The 14,908-nt window shown below is 36.5% G+C and overlaps 1 protein-coding gene across 1 annotated transcript in view; it reads right to left on the bottom strand.

The window, feature by feature from the left end:
* LOC126972003 (uncharacterized) overlaps positions 1-14,908 on the bottom strand; it is a 577,468-nt gene that overhangs the window by 120,386 nt on the left and 442,174 nt on the right. The window lies entirely within an intron of this gene.

The raw sequence follows: 14,908 nt of genomic DNA, 5'->3' as shown, positions 1-14,908 counted from the left end.
TCGTACTATTATACGCTTGTAGAAAAAACAATATTGTAATAAATAAGGTATTAAATACAACCAATAATAGTATTATTATACCGCATAATAACATAAATAACGTAATTAAATATCTCAAATGAATGTAAGTTTGTTTGTTATGCTTTTACGCCGAAGCTACTGAACCGATTTTGATGAAATTTTGGTACAGCGATAGACTAGAGCTTGGGAAAGGACATTGGCGACATTCAATCCCGGAAAAAATCCATGGTTCCCGGGATTTGTGAATAATTTAAATTCACGTCGATGAGCTGTAACTATACCAATAGGTTTAGTTTGCCATAGCAATCTTCCTTGGGAACGAAAACGGGAACCGGAACTGGAATAGGGCATGAGATAATCTTGAATTCCAAAGTTGCTTATTATTTTTAAAAACCATTTATCTACGCGAACGAAGTCGCGGGCATCGCCTAGTATAAATATAATCTAAAATGAAGACACTTTTAATATTGATTTAACAGAGTTGCATTGAGTTTCCTGCCAATTTCCGAAACGTTAGTTAAAGTGAAATATGTATTTTTGATATTCACAGATGTCATTTTTGGACCTCAGTAAATATATGACCTTTTGTTTGTTTGTATTTTTGTTTATGAGTATAATAAATAAAGGCGAGTAGATTACCAAGGACGTATGTAAGGTTGGAAACTTTTTTGAAGATGAAGATAGTGTATGTTAATAATTTATTTACACACATTAAATAAAGAAAAACACCCTATTTTGAAGTAGGTACAGTTGGCAAGCCTAGCCGGGCTGTTTTTCTTAGGCTAGGCTAGGCTATCTGTATGGTCTAAAAAATTTAAATTTTTGAAGGAACTAGGAAGTTTTGTCCAATTTATAGACATTCTTTTTAATTTTTTTTAATGGAATAGGAGGACAATCGATCGTACGGGTCACCTTTTTTAAGTGATCACCGCCGCCCACAATCACTTGCAACACCAGAGGAATCACAGGAGCGTTGCCGGCCCTTAAGGAAGGTGTACGCGCTTTTTTTGAAGCCTACCCATATCTTATCGTCCCGGAAACACCGCACAAGTTAGTTCATTCCACAGCTTTGTAGTACGTGGAAGAAAGTTCCTTGAAAACTGCACTGTGTAGGACCGTCACACATCCAGAAAGTGGGGATGATATCCTTACTTGTGGCGTATCGTGCGAAGGTGGAATTCAGCGGCAGGAATCAGGTTAAACAGCTCTTCGGAACACTCCCCGTGATAAATGCGGTAGAAGACACACAATGAAGCGACATCTCTACGCAACGCCAAGTGATCCAGCCGTTCACAGAGCACTGGGTCCCCGACAATTCGAGCTGCTCTACGTTGCACGCTACGGTATTCTACGGTAGTCATAATATTTTTAATGTATCTGAGTGTGGAATTACAAAATGGACGATAAAATCAATCATATTTATATAGTGTGCATATTCACATTAATATCTATCTTTACAACTCAGGTAGGTAAAAGCATGAATTAGGTACCTACGCTTATTCTTAGTACGTTCCCATTGAATTACTTACCTCAGAGCCTCAGCAAAAATGGAATAAAATAGTCTGTCTAGATACAGGTTTTTGTATAAACTAGTTTTCGAAACAAGTAGGCTAGCATCAGCTGTCCGAGCTAACAGCGACATAACAACTTTAGCAGTTTTAAACTGCACGTGATTCGCAGACTAGTGGATAGATGGCGCGGATCGGAGATATTTATATTTTACCATTATCTTGGCAGTGACAATGATAGAGTAAATAGGCCTGCTTCTACCTATCTTGAGCCAAATTGTGGTGGCCTTTCCAGAAAAGCCACATTAAAAGAATTGAATAGACTATAATAATAATACTATTTTATTATTAAAAATTTGATTACATCTCGGAGCATTATCTATAAATAGGATTGATAGTTGCTCCGAGGTTAACACTTAACAGTGATTAGATTCAGTGCTGATTCGGGTTTGGTATGTTTAACATTATTCTTGTTTAAACTCATAAATTTACATACCGGTTAATAATATACTAGGTATGTCATAATTTAATTTTATCTTACATGGTTTTACTCAAACCAAATTACAGTTAAATATAAAATAACATAATATTTAAAATGGTTGATTCCTTATTCTGAATGAATAAATTTCTTTAGTGTTAATATTGCACCTTCATTATAGTTTATTTAAGGCTGTCATACATGCTTTATAATTATATTATTACACATATTGAACTTAGCATTATTGATACCAAGCTTATTACTATGATATTGTAACATGATTACATCAGCAAACCATTCAGCCGATATTAATTTATACTCATTCAATGGTTTTCAATGTTTTTATAATATTCAGTATATTCATTTGAAATCTATGATTTGTAAGCAAGCTTAATGTCTTTTTATATTTTTTTCATATTTAGTTCCATCATGAAAAAATATTTGTTCCTTTAAATTAGTTGTTTTCTCATTTTTAGCTAAATATTAAATAATTAATTCTTTTATTCTTGATAAATATTGTTGGCAGCTCTTAATGTTCCAGTGATTAAAAAGTTTGTGTTTAAATCACAAATTACGAATAAATTTCCAAGAGCTTTTTATATTTAAATAAAATAGAGGTTATAATTCGGCTATAAATCATATTATTAATACCTATAACTTTCATGAGGTTGTTTTATTCGCTAAAAGCAGAGAAAAACTTACTTCTTACACATTCTATTACTCTTAATAGTTTGCCTCTGAAAATTATCTCCTGTAATATGTAATGCACTAACTTCTGCTTGCTACTATGTTAGTTTAAGTTCTCATCCATATACAGTTTTTGATATTTTTTTTGCACAGAATGGTAGTTAGGCAACAGCGCCATTATATGACGTTATTGGCCCTACCAAAACAGAATTTTGAGTACAATCGAGAATCTAAAGCGGCACTGCATTGCAATGAGCAGGGCGTATTACTTACTATAATCTCAGGATAGTCTTTCTAATCTCTTAATTTTTTCTTTAAAAACATATATCAATCGTAAAGTGCTTCCAAGTTGCGTAGTACAAACTGCTTTATGTGTGAGTAATTATTAAAAAAAAATTATGTCAATGAACTTTTTATAATTATTGGGCAGGGCGTATCAATAACCATAAGGTGAATGTCTTGCTTGTAGCGTCAATTCTCTCATTTAAAAAAAAACAAATAGAATGGACGGCGTACGCAAACCTGATAAATGTCTCCCTTCTTTGTCCCTCGCCATGCGTCCTATCCTCTTTCTCTTTCCTTCATTACATTTCACCGTCGCTCGTTATGTATCGCAAAATTCCTATCTGGTTCATTCGGAAACAGTATATAAAAAGTATGTACACAATATCCTTTTCTGAACCCCAGAGAACGAGTCTCAAAGTTTGATGTGAAACATCTCAATTAATATTCAAGTTTTTGTATTAATTTTATACCAAAAATCAATACAAAAAAAAAAAACAAAAAAAAAAAACAAAAAAAAACAGCTCGCTCTTAGATAATTTATACCTCTAGATAGAACATCCTGCTGTCAAGCAACACATGAAAACAGACCAGGTTATTACTTTAGTGTGCATTACAGCTACGTATTACACTCGCAATACGCTAGTCGCTTTGTTTTTGTATGCTAACTATTCGTCGATATATGTTTTGAATTGTTTATAGCTGTCACAGTCTATCTTGACGTATAAATTTTCTAAGTATACACTCTCTCTGAACCCCTGACGACGAGTCTCAAAATACGTGCCACGTTATGTGTGATGTGAAACATCTCAATGCATATTCAACATTTTATTTTAGCCGCCGTTAGGCTTAGACCATCCATATTCTCAACTGATACCCATAAAAAAACTAACTAAATACCATATTAAAACTCAAATATTTTTATTCAAAATAAGATCTACTGTCACTTATTGAAAGTCAAAAACTACCAACCATTCATACAATGAAGAGCGGTTCGAATCATCGACGGTCAAGCCATCTCCGATCGGCTTGATTCTTTGGCATTGCGTAGAGATGTGGGTGCTCTCTGCATCTTCTACCGCATTTATCACGGGGAGTGCTCAGAGGAGCTGTTCGGGTTGATTCCAGCGGCCGAATTCCACCACCGGACACTACGTGCAAAGTACCACCCGCACCACGTAGACATCTGGCATTCCACAACCGCGCGTTTCGTTAGAAATTTCTTGCCTCGCACAGCCACTCCTTGGAATCAATTACCGGCTGCGGTTTTCCCGAACAGATACGACTTAGGGACCTTCAAGAAAAAAGCATAGTCCCACCTTAAAGGCCGGCAACGCATTTCTTGACACCTGATGTTGCGGATGTCCAAGGCGGTTGCCTCACCTCTCCCCATCCCGTGAGCCTCTTGCCCGTTTGCCCCCTCTTATATATAAAAAAAACAACCATTCATAAAAAGGTATTATACCTCAAACTTGACAAGAATGGGCGTAATAAACTCAGCGGGTTTCGTTTTTCATGAAAATATGTATATAATGTAAGAACGTAAAATAAAATTTATTAATTAATAGCCTGAGGGCGGTCGCTCCATTCCCAATCTGATTACAACAAAGAAAATATCTAAAAATCTAAACATATTCCACAATAAGATCTTTTGAAGATAGTGTTAACAGCAAACGGATCACCGGATTGTCGATTCTCCTGCAACACTAGAGGAAATAGAAGCGTCGTAGGCCTTTTAGTAAGGTCTACATACGCACTTCTTTTGAATGTCGAAATGGCGAAAGCCTCACAGTCGTTGAGCTCTTACTAGAATAAAAAGAGATGCGATTATCATTTCAGATCCGAGCTGTGATCTTTTTTAGGGATCGCGCACCCATTAAACGCATTGAATCATATTTTCAAGTATAAATTGACACCAACATCATATTAAATAGTAGAGAATATTATTTTTTTTCAGTTTTAGTTAACAATATAATAGTATCGTAATATTAATAATGTAGACGATTCAATGGAGTTAACTGAAGATAATATTTCCACAGTACCAGACACCTTTCAAGTTAATAAAACACAGAAAAACTAATCATCTAGTATTAGTAAAAGTAATAACGACGATTATGACAACTCCTTTCTTGTGTCTGTGTTTAATTTAAGAGAGCCTAGATGTCCACGGTAACCTGTGAACTTATTTATTTATTACACCAAAATATATACATAGACAAAAATACATGTTGAGTGCTACCTCAATTATAGGCGTAAATAACATTCTTATATAAAAAGCAAGTACATTAAAATGTAAAAAATCTATGTTTTAAAAATGAAATCACGATTATGTCATAGATTAAAAATTAATTACAATACAAACATAATTAAATTATTAATGTGATAGCAATAATATAATAATTAAATGAATCTACAGTTTTTACTTATAACAGGATAAAGAAAAAAACAATTTACTAATAGAATAAATAAAATTAAGCTCATTACATTAATTACAGCAAATAATAATTCAAATTAATACAACAAACAAAAACAAATAATTATTAAAAATTATATAATTCTATTAAATTCATATTTTACGTCACTCCAATTACTTCAATTAACTTTGAAAAACCTTCTCGCAGAACTATTTTGTGGATCAATTCACGTGTGTCGCGACTATGCAGAATTATTAACGATTATAAATGGTTAGACCTATTCAGAAATTCGTTGCCAAGGTTTGCAAAAATATAAAAAAATATATTGTAACTAAATTCTTGATTTATTTAGTACCTTTACCTTGACTTGTTTGGTAGATTTTGTTATTTTCCTAATTGTATTACATCACAGAATGGTTGGTTTATAACTTATAATTATTTTATACTTATAACTATTTCACACATATTTTAGCATGCGGTATTCACCTTAAAAGGTTATGCATTTAGTAATAAGACCTTTGTAACTTAGCATAATAATTATAAATGTAATATTGTATTTACCACTGGTGAATCTAAATAAAAAAAATAGTACTTCCTACTTTTCGTGTCAAAGTTGTAGTAGTTGTTATGGAGTTGAGCTTCTTTTCTCGTCTGCCCGAACTGCTCTCGATATGTCCAACAACATTTGTCGTACTTTCCACCTTCGAGGATCCAACCAAACTGACTCTTATGATGGTAAATATTAAATTAAGCAAACTATTTCTTTACAGATATAATTTGATGGAATGGCTGAGCCTTTAGTTGAACTCCCATATTCGAAGTGGTCGACAGCGCGGGACGCGTTTAAGGAAAATTGGCCATCTCATATTGTAGAGTACAGTTTTTTAGATATTCAATTGAAATATCCCGTATTTCAGAAATATTTAAAATTGAAAATATACTGCCCATATGGCGATGTTACCAATGGTATTGTGGGGATAAGTGATAAGGTAAGGTACATTAACTATGAAAAGTGAGATAATTTAGTTTTATCGTAGCATGAGGCAAATATATGGCAAACGATCAAATCGACTAAATTATGATGAAGTTAACGATGATATATTTGACATTGTATGCTAAATATATTTAAATATCATAAACCTAATGCTATATAGATACGAGACGTTAAAATATAACACAAACATAATGTTTAAATATAAGATAATTTATTCGTCTAGATAGTGCCGCTTACTGCTAGACTACGGATGAAAAGAAGCCAGGCAAACAAGCTATTATAGGTCTCTCTCGTCTACGTCTTTCACTCGCGATTTGTATCTTACTTTGTGTTTGTCTGCGTGCGTTGCTCAAAATAGAAATTGACTGTTAGCCTCAATTTTTTGATATTTTTACAGCCATAACGGTCTATGTAGACGTAATGACCTATGGTTAAAACTTAAGCTACAGTTACTAACTATATTACCATCAATTGACATAGATTAGATAATAAACCATCTACTTTGTTATATTAGAATGAAAACCAACGTTTTATTAATATATGTTTACCAATTAATTAACCATTTATAGGAGAAATATTACGAGGTATTCGTTCATCCCTTAAGAGAAAGAGTTATGGAAGAATGTCTTAAAACCACTAAAGTCATATCCTGGGATAGGCCTATTACTGTACCAGAAGCAAGTGATGTAGCCCTGGATCTATTGAAGAGAATATCTGACGAACTTTCCATACTAATCACTTCAGATGACATAGCTGTTAAGCATTTTGTAACAAACGATTCCACTCAGTACGAGGGGATAAGGTAAGCTAATAAAAATTCGTTAACTGTGTCCAGTCAACTTTGTCATCGCAAATGTAATCGCTCGATAGAAGCAAATTTGTATGTTTTGTTTAAGTAATAGTTTTAACAAATTAATGACAAGATTATTTGAAACTATTTTTATTGAACGAAAATAAATTATCCTCTATGTTATTTCAGTTGTCCTCCTGGAACCTACGTTGGGCCACTGACATCTGCATATTTGGATATTGTTGATAGTACATGGGCGTATACCAGCGACTTTTCAAGGGACTATTTCCAGTTTCTTGCGAGTAATGGTTTTACTTACGTACTATATTCGTCTAAACATGAGCCCATGGCGTGGTTGAATGTCGGTGCGAATGGTGATCTGTCACATCTATTTTGCCTGGAACCTTTTAGAAGAAAGGGTTATGCAGAATTCATGATAAAATACGTCGTAAATGATCTTCTTAGTAAGAATAGCAACGTTCTTGCGTTCACTGTTCAGGATAACGCTCCAGCTTACAAAATGTTTCAGAAATTGGGATTTACAAATGATGGATGTGTTCATTGGCTTACGCTTGAACCAAAATGAGATTTATTTTTTATAGAACCGGTTCCTTTTTCTTGTCAAATTTTAAGCATCTATTATTATACGGATAGTTGTCTTCATACTATGTAATTATGCTTAATATAAAATACGGCAAAATTGATAATTGTTTTAATTAAGAGTGCCTGGCATGTTTAAGGGAGTTCCATTTTCAACCGTTAATAAGCCAAAATACTCGTAGACTTATTATAAGAATTTTGTATTATGCTCATGGTTTTTTCTAGATTTGATATCGATTTAGAGGGCACTGGTAACGTGGGGTAGAAATGCGTTCTATCTTTACAATCTTGGGGCAGAGTTTGTTTCCCTTTTTCTACCCTAATACGTGGACCACTTCTGTAGCCGATATGATTCTGGTGATCCGAGAACAGAAACAAGAAGAACCAGATACAAAAAATGGAAATAACAGGCATATCGTGGCAAGGTTGAAGCACTTAGCACATAATATGGTGTGAGCAGTAATATATTCTGCCTTACATGAAACGTGGTTGGACAGTGGCCATCGAAAGTAAATACGGGTATTGTTTTAGTGTTGCATAAGGCGCTCATTATTGACGGCATTGCTTTAAACCCGTACACACTTAAAGTAATTTAATTTATTCTTGCCAAGTGCTTAAATACAAAGTATCGTGGTTTTATTTTCGATAGTGACGGACCCCATACAAACTTTGATCCCTTATATTCAAATAAGTAGTTAATTTATGGAAGAGGTTGACTTAACGACCATATATACCGTTCATCTGATATACCACCTACTGTCTTGTATCACCAAAGGAATCAAAAGAGCGTTGTCTACCTTATAAAGCGTCGAAATAACTTGCATTTGATTTCGGACACCGAAATTACAAAGGTAAGTGGCGGGCGAGGAACGAAATGGGGCCGCAGTGGTAAGAGTCAATGGTATATTCGAAACTACATAGTCTAGCTTCATAGTCTATCAAGTATAAGTTCCAATAGCAAACAACGAACTTCTAAATTTTTATGTTAAGAAAAGAAAAAAAAAATTGTGATGTTATAGTACAGTACATCTAAATATAAACGACTTAACTACTTTTTTTAATTCAAACTTAAAAAATTAAATGTAAACTAAATTGAGGAATACTACATCATATTTTGTATACGTCACAAAGTGGTCCTAACTCGGCATGTTTGCTGGTTTCAAAACCAGCGCTGGTCTTCCGTTGGGCCATTTGGTGACATCGTCTTAAAATAATATAAAATAATAACTAATTATTGGTTGCAACCTAAAACTATTCAAAAACAAACAAAAAGTGAAGTAATCAAAAATTAAAAAGAAACTTACACGTAATTAACACCGCAGGGTATCTCGGTCTGTGACAAATCAGAGTAAAGCAGCACTCAATTTTCGATTTAGTGCTGCTTTAAATATTATGTATGCAAAGTTTAATATTATGTACTACCATAGTTTCTAATAAATACTAACGCTTATGGGCCAACAGTCTGAAATAAACAGATTTATTATTATTATTTACTCTGAAGCTATATAAGTTGTTGTGGGCTCACCAGATGTATAGTAAAAATCAACCTTTCATGGTCATTAGAAATACAATTTGTGATAGGAGTATGGGCGCGGAAATAAGGCGGCTAAAAGTGCAATTTATCAGCGTGATGCGGATGAGATTTCGCATTGTGACGTGATGACCGGTTGTGGAATTCGGTTTCTGGTATCAACGTTAATCTCTATGTAACTTTAAAGATTTTAGTTGTTCGGAGACAGAGAGGAGATTTTTTTGTCAAAAAATCTAGATATGCTAAAGCTAAGTATATCTGTACGTTTTGTTTTTTTAAATCAACTAATGACATAAGAAAATATGACTCTTCAAACATCGTAGACAATTCCATTTTTATACCGCCCTGTTCAGATGAATACGTAACAATTTTGAAAGGTTTTCAAGAAAAAAGTAAACGTACTGACATAGATTCATTTTTCCTGAAAATATTGTAACAAAAATTTTTTTGGTAGGTTCAACCTCTGTTTAGTCAAAATTTTGTAGGAAAAATCGGTCTGAGCTGCATTTGTCCCTATCGCACTCTTCGGGGGAACGCTGGAGGTGAGGGGCGTTGGTTGGCCAGTTCGGAATATAACTTATGAGTTATGCACATAATATATAGTGCATCGCCCAAATACTATGAGTTTGCTTGTCAATTTAGTAGAATTTATTTATGGATAATTTTCGTGAATGTGAGATGTATTGTATGTAGTGTGTGATTGATGACTATATTAATTTATATAGAATAAATCAATAAAAGTTACCTACGGATAGACAAGTAAGTATAAATTATACACGCAATCACAAGTATAAGGGCGCGTTTCCACTGACACGGAGCTGGGCGAAACTGAAACTTGAATTAATCAATCACAGCTGCTTCCATAAACGACGTAGTGTAGTTAGATTTTGAGTAGGTCGACTATGATTGTTCAACTCATGAACCGATATTGTATGTTTATTTCGATATAATATAGGTACTGCAAACATACTAAAATAAAATATGTAAAAGGAGGCGCTTATTTTTACACGCAAAACATAAAATATGTAGTAATTTTTCAAATAATTAAGTAATTTATTATATCGTTATTTCTACTCTTCCCCGTACAAGTAAATTTTTTGGAATACGACTGTCAATCAATTCGGGTAGCAGGCATTCGGAGAAATTTTTTGCTTTTTTTTTGTGTTAAGTGATCACCGCCGCCCACATTCTCTTGCAACACCAGAGGAATCAAAGGAGCGTTGCCGGCCTTTAAGGAAGGTGTGCGCGCTTTTTTTGAAGGTACCCATGTCGTATCGTCCCGGAAACACGGCACCACAGCTTAGTAGTACGTGGAAGAAAGCTCCTTGAAAACCGCACTGTAGAGGACCGCCACACATCCAGATGGTGGAGATGATACCCTAACTTCCCTGACACTCCCCGTGATGAATGCGTTAGAAGACCCACAATGAATGTCCCCGACAATTCGAGCTGCTCTGCGTTGCACGCGGTCAACTGGATCGAGCTGACACTGGGGTGTGCCAGACCAGAGGAGACAGCAATACTCCATGTGTGGTCGGACCTGCGCTTTGAAGAGAGCTAGAATGTGGGCCGGCTTGAAGTATTGCCGTGCTCTATTAATGACGCCCAGCTTTTTCGAAGCCAATTTGGCTTTGCCCTCCAGATGGCCACGGAATTGGCAGTCGTTCGAGATTTCGAGACCCAGTATTCCGAAACTAAGCGAGGCTTTAAGGGAAGTGTTGTTGTAGAGCGGCGATACGATACAGTGAGGTGAGTTTTAGTGGTAAACGCGTAAAGTTGAGTCTTCTGGGGGTAAAATTGGACAAGGTTCAATTAACCAAATTCCGCGACCTTCTCAAGAGAGGACTCGATAGAAGACACAAGTTTCTCTCGACTGGTCTGCACTGGTCGACGATTTCCCGAGAGAGACGTGTATACGGCATCACCAGTGCTGTTGTCTGCATAGCAATCTATGTTAGAGGTATCCAACATATCATCGATATGTTGAAGAAACAGCGTAGGAGATAGCACACAGCCTTGGGGCACTCCAGCCTTCACGGGCTTCGGGTTCGAGCAATATCCGTCGACAACAACCTGTATGCTGCGCCCAGTGAGGAAGCTGGAGGTCCACTTGCATAAGCACATAATAAGAAGCCCAAATGATGGAAGTTTTGAGAGGAGGGCCTTGTGCCATACACGATCAGAGGCCTTCGGGATATCCAGGTTAACCGCCAGGCCTTCTCCCATGCTTTCAATAGCCGCCGCCCATCTATGTGTTAGATATACCAGAAGATCGCCTGCCGACCGACCATGGCGAAAGCCGTACTGCCGGTCGTCGATCAACTGGTGACCCTCTAGGTCGGGATCTAGGACCAAGAGCTGACGGTAAATTATGCTATCCATAATTTTGGAGAGCAGGGAGGTAATAGTAATAGGCCTGTAGTTTGCCAGATCCGACAAGGGCTGAATTTCAAGATTCAGAGACTACGCCTTTTGAATAAGAGTGCCGGAACAAACGCGTTACAACTGGCGTCAACTCAGGGGCACACGTTCTAAGCACGATTGGGAAATGCCATCAGGTAAGCTCGCCGAACAGTTTTCTGTCTGAACGTACAGTTCAGGCATAGAGCTCTGACACCGCGGGATGGTCGATGGTGTTATTCCGTTCTCGTCAAGGGTCGAATTGGAGGCGAAAAGAGCGCACAGTAGATTGGCTTTCTCTTTTACCGTATGGGCCAGGGTGTCATTCATCATGTGCAACGTCGGCAGGAATGGCTGGTTGAAGTTACCAAGAGCAGCTTTTGACAACGACCAGAACTTGCGTGTTCCAGTCGGGTAACTGGAAAGCTGCTCGCCGATTTTGAGAACGTGCTTTGATTCGCACGGGCGATTTGCCGCTTAAAGAATCTGGGGGCACGGTTATATTTCCTCTTTAGAACTTTGAGGTTCGGATCCTTGAGCCCAGCGAACCCAAGTTTGATACGCCTGCTACGATGCTGCTTTGGCTGATGCATCGAACCAGGGCTGTGATCTGCCACCGATCAGTACTACAGAACTTCGTATAAACATATTCATGCCCTGCAGTATCACATCGGCTACTGCTCGGCACAGGCAGTAGGATCAATCGAAGGGAAACAAACCTTGCCCCAAGGGTAGGATGCAAAAAAGAAACCCAATCTGCTGACTTGTACTGTCAAACGCGGCGGATCGCTAGTGGTCTGCGACGTGGGTGTTGGATAGGCACTACCCTCCTGATCAGGCAATGGCCGGACGTTCCAAGTGGAGCGTCGACAGAGACTTTGTAACTATCAGGATGTGTAGTTAGCAGAAGATCCAATAAGGACGGCGTGTGGCTGACCACATCCGGGAGCCGCGTTGGCGACTCAACCATTTGGGGCAGACCATACGCCAATGCAAAAATCCGTTGCTTCCACGTTTCGATCCGTCATCTTTTTCAATGTTTCATAAAGTTATTTCTTTAGGGCTCCATAAAATAATAATGCAATAGAATATTGACTGTGTAAACATGATAAATGAAATGATAAAACATTAGGCCTTTGTCCAGCGGTGGACGTCTTCCGGCTAATGATGATGATGAAACATGATAAAGAATAATTGTGATTTCTTTTCCATTTTAACATGTTTTTGTGAAGTGTACAAGATACATCAAAATTTGCTAGCGTATTGTAAATGTTGTTGTTCGACGAAAAAGTGCGCGACGTCTATCTCTTAGGGATAACCCACAATAACCATTTTTTATCCTTAAAGAAATAATGGCTTATTTACGAAGCGAATTTAAGCAAAACAACTAACTTAAACTTATAAAATTAAGCACACATTGTGCATTTAATACAGATCAATATGGCCCTTTACAGCATTTAATTTAAATGAATACATATTTTTGAAGATATTATAGATTTAAAATATATACTGATATATAATTTTTTAAAAGGCAGTGAAAATAATTACCTGCTCAAAATCCGATTCACAAGCCGTTAAAGTTTTTATGGAAAAATTATAACTATAGTATCCGCTAAGAAAATATTTTACAAAAACCCTTCTAAAGGAGTGAAATTGGATTTTAAATGTTGGATGAATGTCGTATGAAGTTTGGCCGTAGTGGTTCGTTTTGTATATATAATTATTATTACATATATAATTAAAATGCCTTTCGATGGTAAAATTATTAATAAAAAAATAGTTATACTTAGTCATTTAGAACAGGGATTGTTTGATGGAGGCAAGACGGCTCATTCTGCTTTCAAATAACCTTTGAGAAGGCAACATTATTGTATGGTCTGAGTGTACTATAGCCCTAAGAAAGGCATGAACCTCTAAACAGGAATCTCTAAGATATAAGGAATTCTAACCGACTTATGGGCAGAGTCTCGGTACTATTGGCTGGTCACTTCAGACAGACGTTGCCTGCTATATAAAGTGGTTTTGAAACGTGAGCAAAATCAGTGCACCGGCGTGGACAATTGGGCTTCATCGTGTACGTCAAATACCTCAAGAAGAAACGCTGACGTGAGTCTCTCAATTTTCCTGATAATATCCCATTCTCCTGGCAGTGCGCGGACAGCTATATTATAATGTCTTCTACCGCATTTATCACGGCGAGTGTTCCGAAGAGCTGTTTAACCTGATTCCTTCCGCCGAATTCCACCTTCGCACGCCACAAGTTAGGATATCATCCCCACCATCTGGATGTGTGGCGGTCCTCCATAGTGCGGTTTTCAAGGAGCTTTCTCCCTCGTTATACAAAGCTGTGGAATGAGCTTCCTTGTGCGGTGTTTCTGGGACGATACGACATGGGACCCTTCAAAAAAAGCGCGTACACCTTCCTTAAAGGCCGGCAACGCTCTTGTGATTGGTTGGTGTTGCAAGAGAATGTGGGCGGCGGTGATCACTTCACTCCAGGTGACCCGTACGCTCATTTGTCCTCCTAATCCATAAAAAAAAATGTGTATAATATTTGTATGTTAACGTCGTATGAAATGAAAAGGGGTCTTTGAGATTCGAAGCAAATACAGTAGTGTGGATCTGAGCTGACTTAGCTCCTAATTAATATATAGTCAATTAATTCCAAAAATACTAAAATATAAAATAGCTCATTATAGATCCACCCCTCAGACAAAAACCATTTCTGAGGATTGTCACTATCATTACAAATTTTTTATATCCTTCTAAATATACCAATCATCAAGGCAAATTATCAACCAGATTGTTTTTTGCATGGTCAGTTGTATGTGGCATGTTCCAGAGTCAGTTCACCAGATTTTTCTTCAACCCGAAAGAAATGTTGTTTACAGGGAAGTTTTAAAAAAATAGGGCTGTCAATTCTTTTTTTCCATACCATCGGATTACCAATTGTAATTTAAACACAACAACAATTTCTGGATAAGAAATTATGCTACTCGATAATTTCACCATAATAATAAAGTCAGAATCAAACTTTGAAAACAGCCAGTGAAATTGTTTCTTTCACGATCAGTCATCAGTCTACGTGGAGGCTTTTAACAATATTTAAATTGAAATTTTGTATACGGAGATGTTTGGAAAAAATAGTACTGTCAACTCTTTATTCAAAAAAAAAATTAAATTGCGACCTCTTTATGTATGAA

This window comes from Leptidea sinapis, chromosome 25, assembly GCF_905404315.1.
Source record: "Leptidea sinapis chromosome 25, ilLepSina1.1, whole genome shotgun sequence".
Lineage (NCBI taxonomy): Eukaryota > Metazoa > Arthropoda > Insecta > Lepidoptera > Pieridae > Leptidea > Leptidea sinapis.
This window is presented reverse-complemented; position numbering and strand designations above follow the sequence as displayed.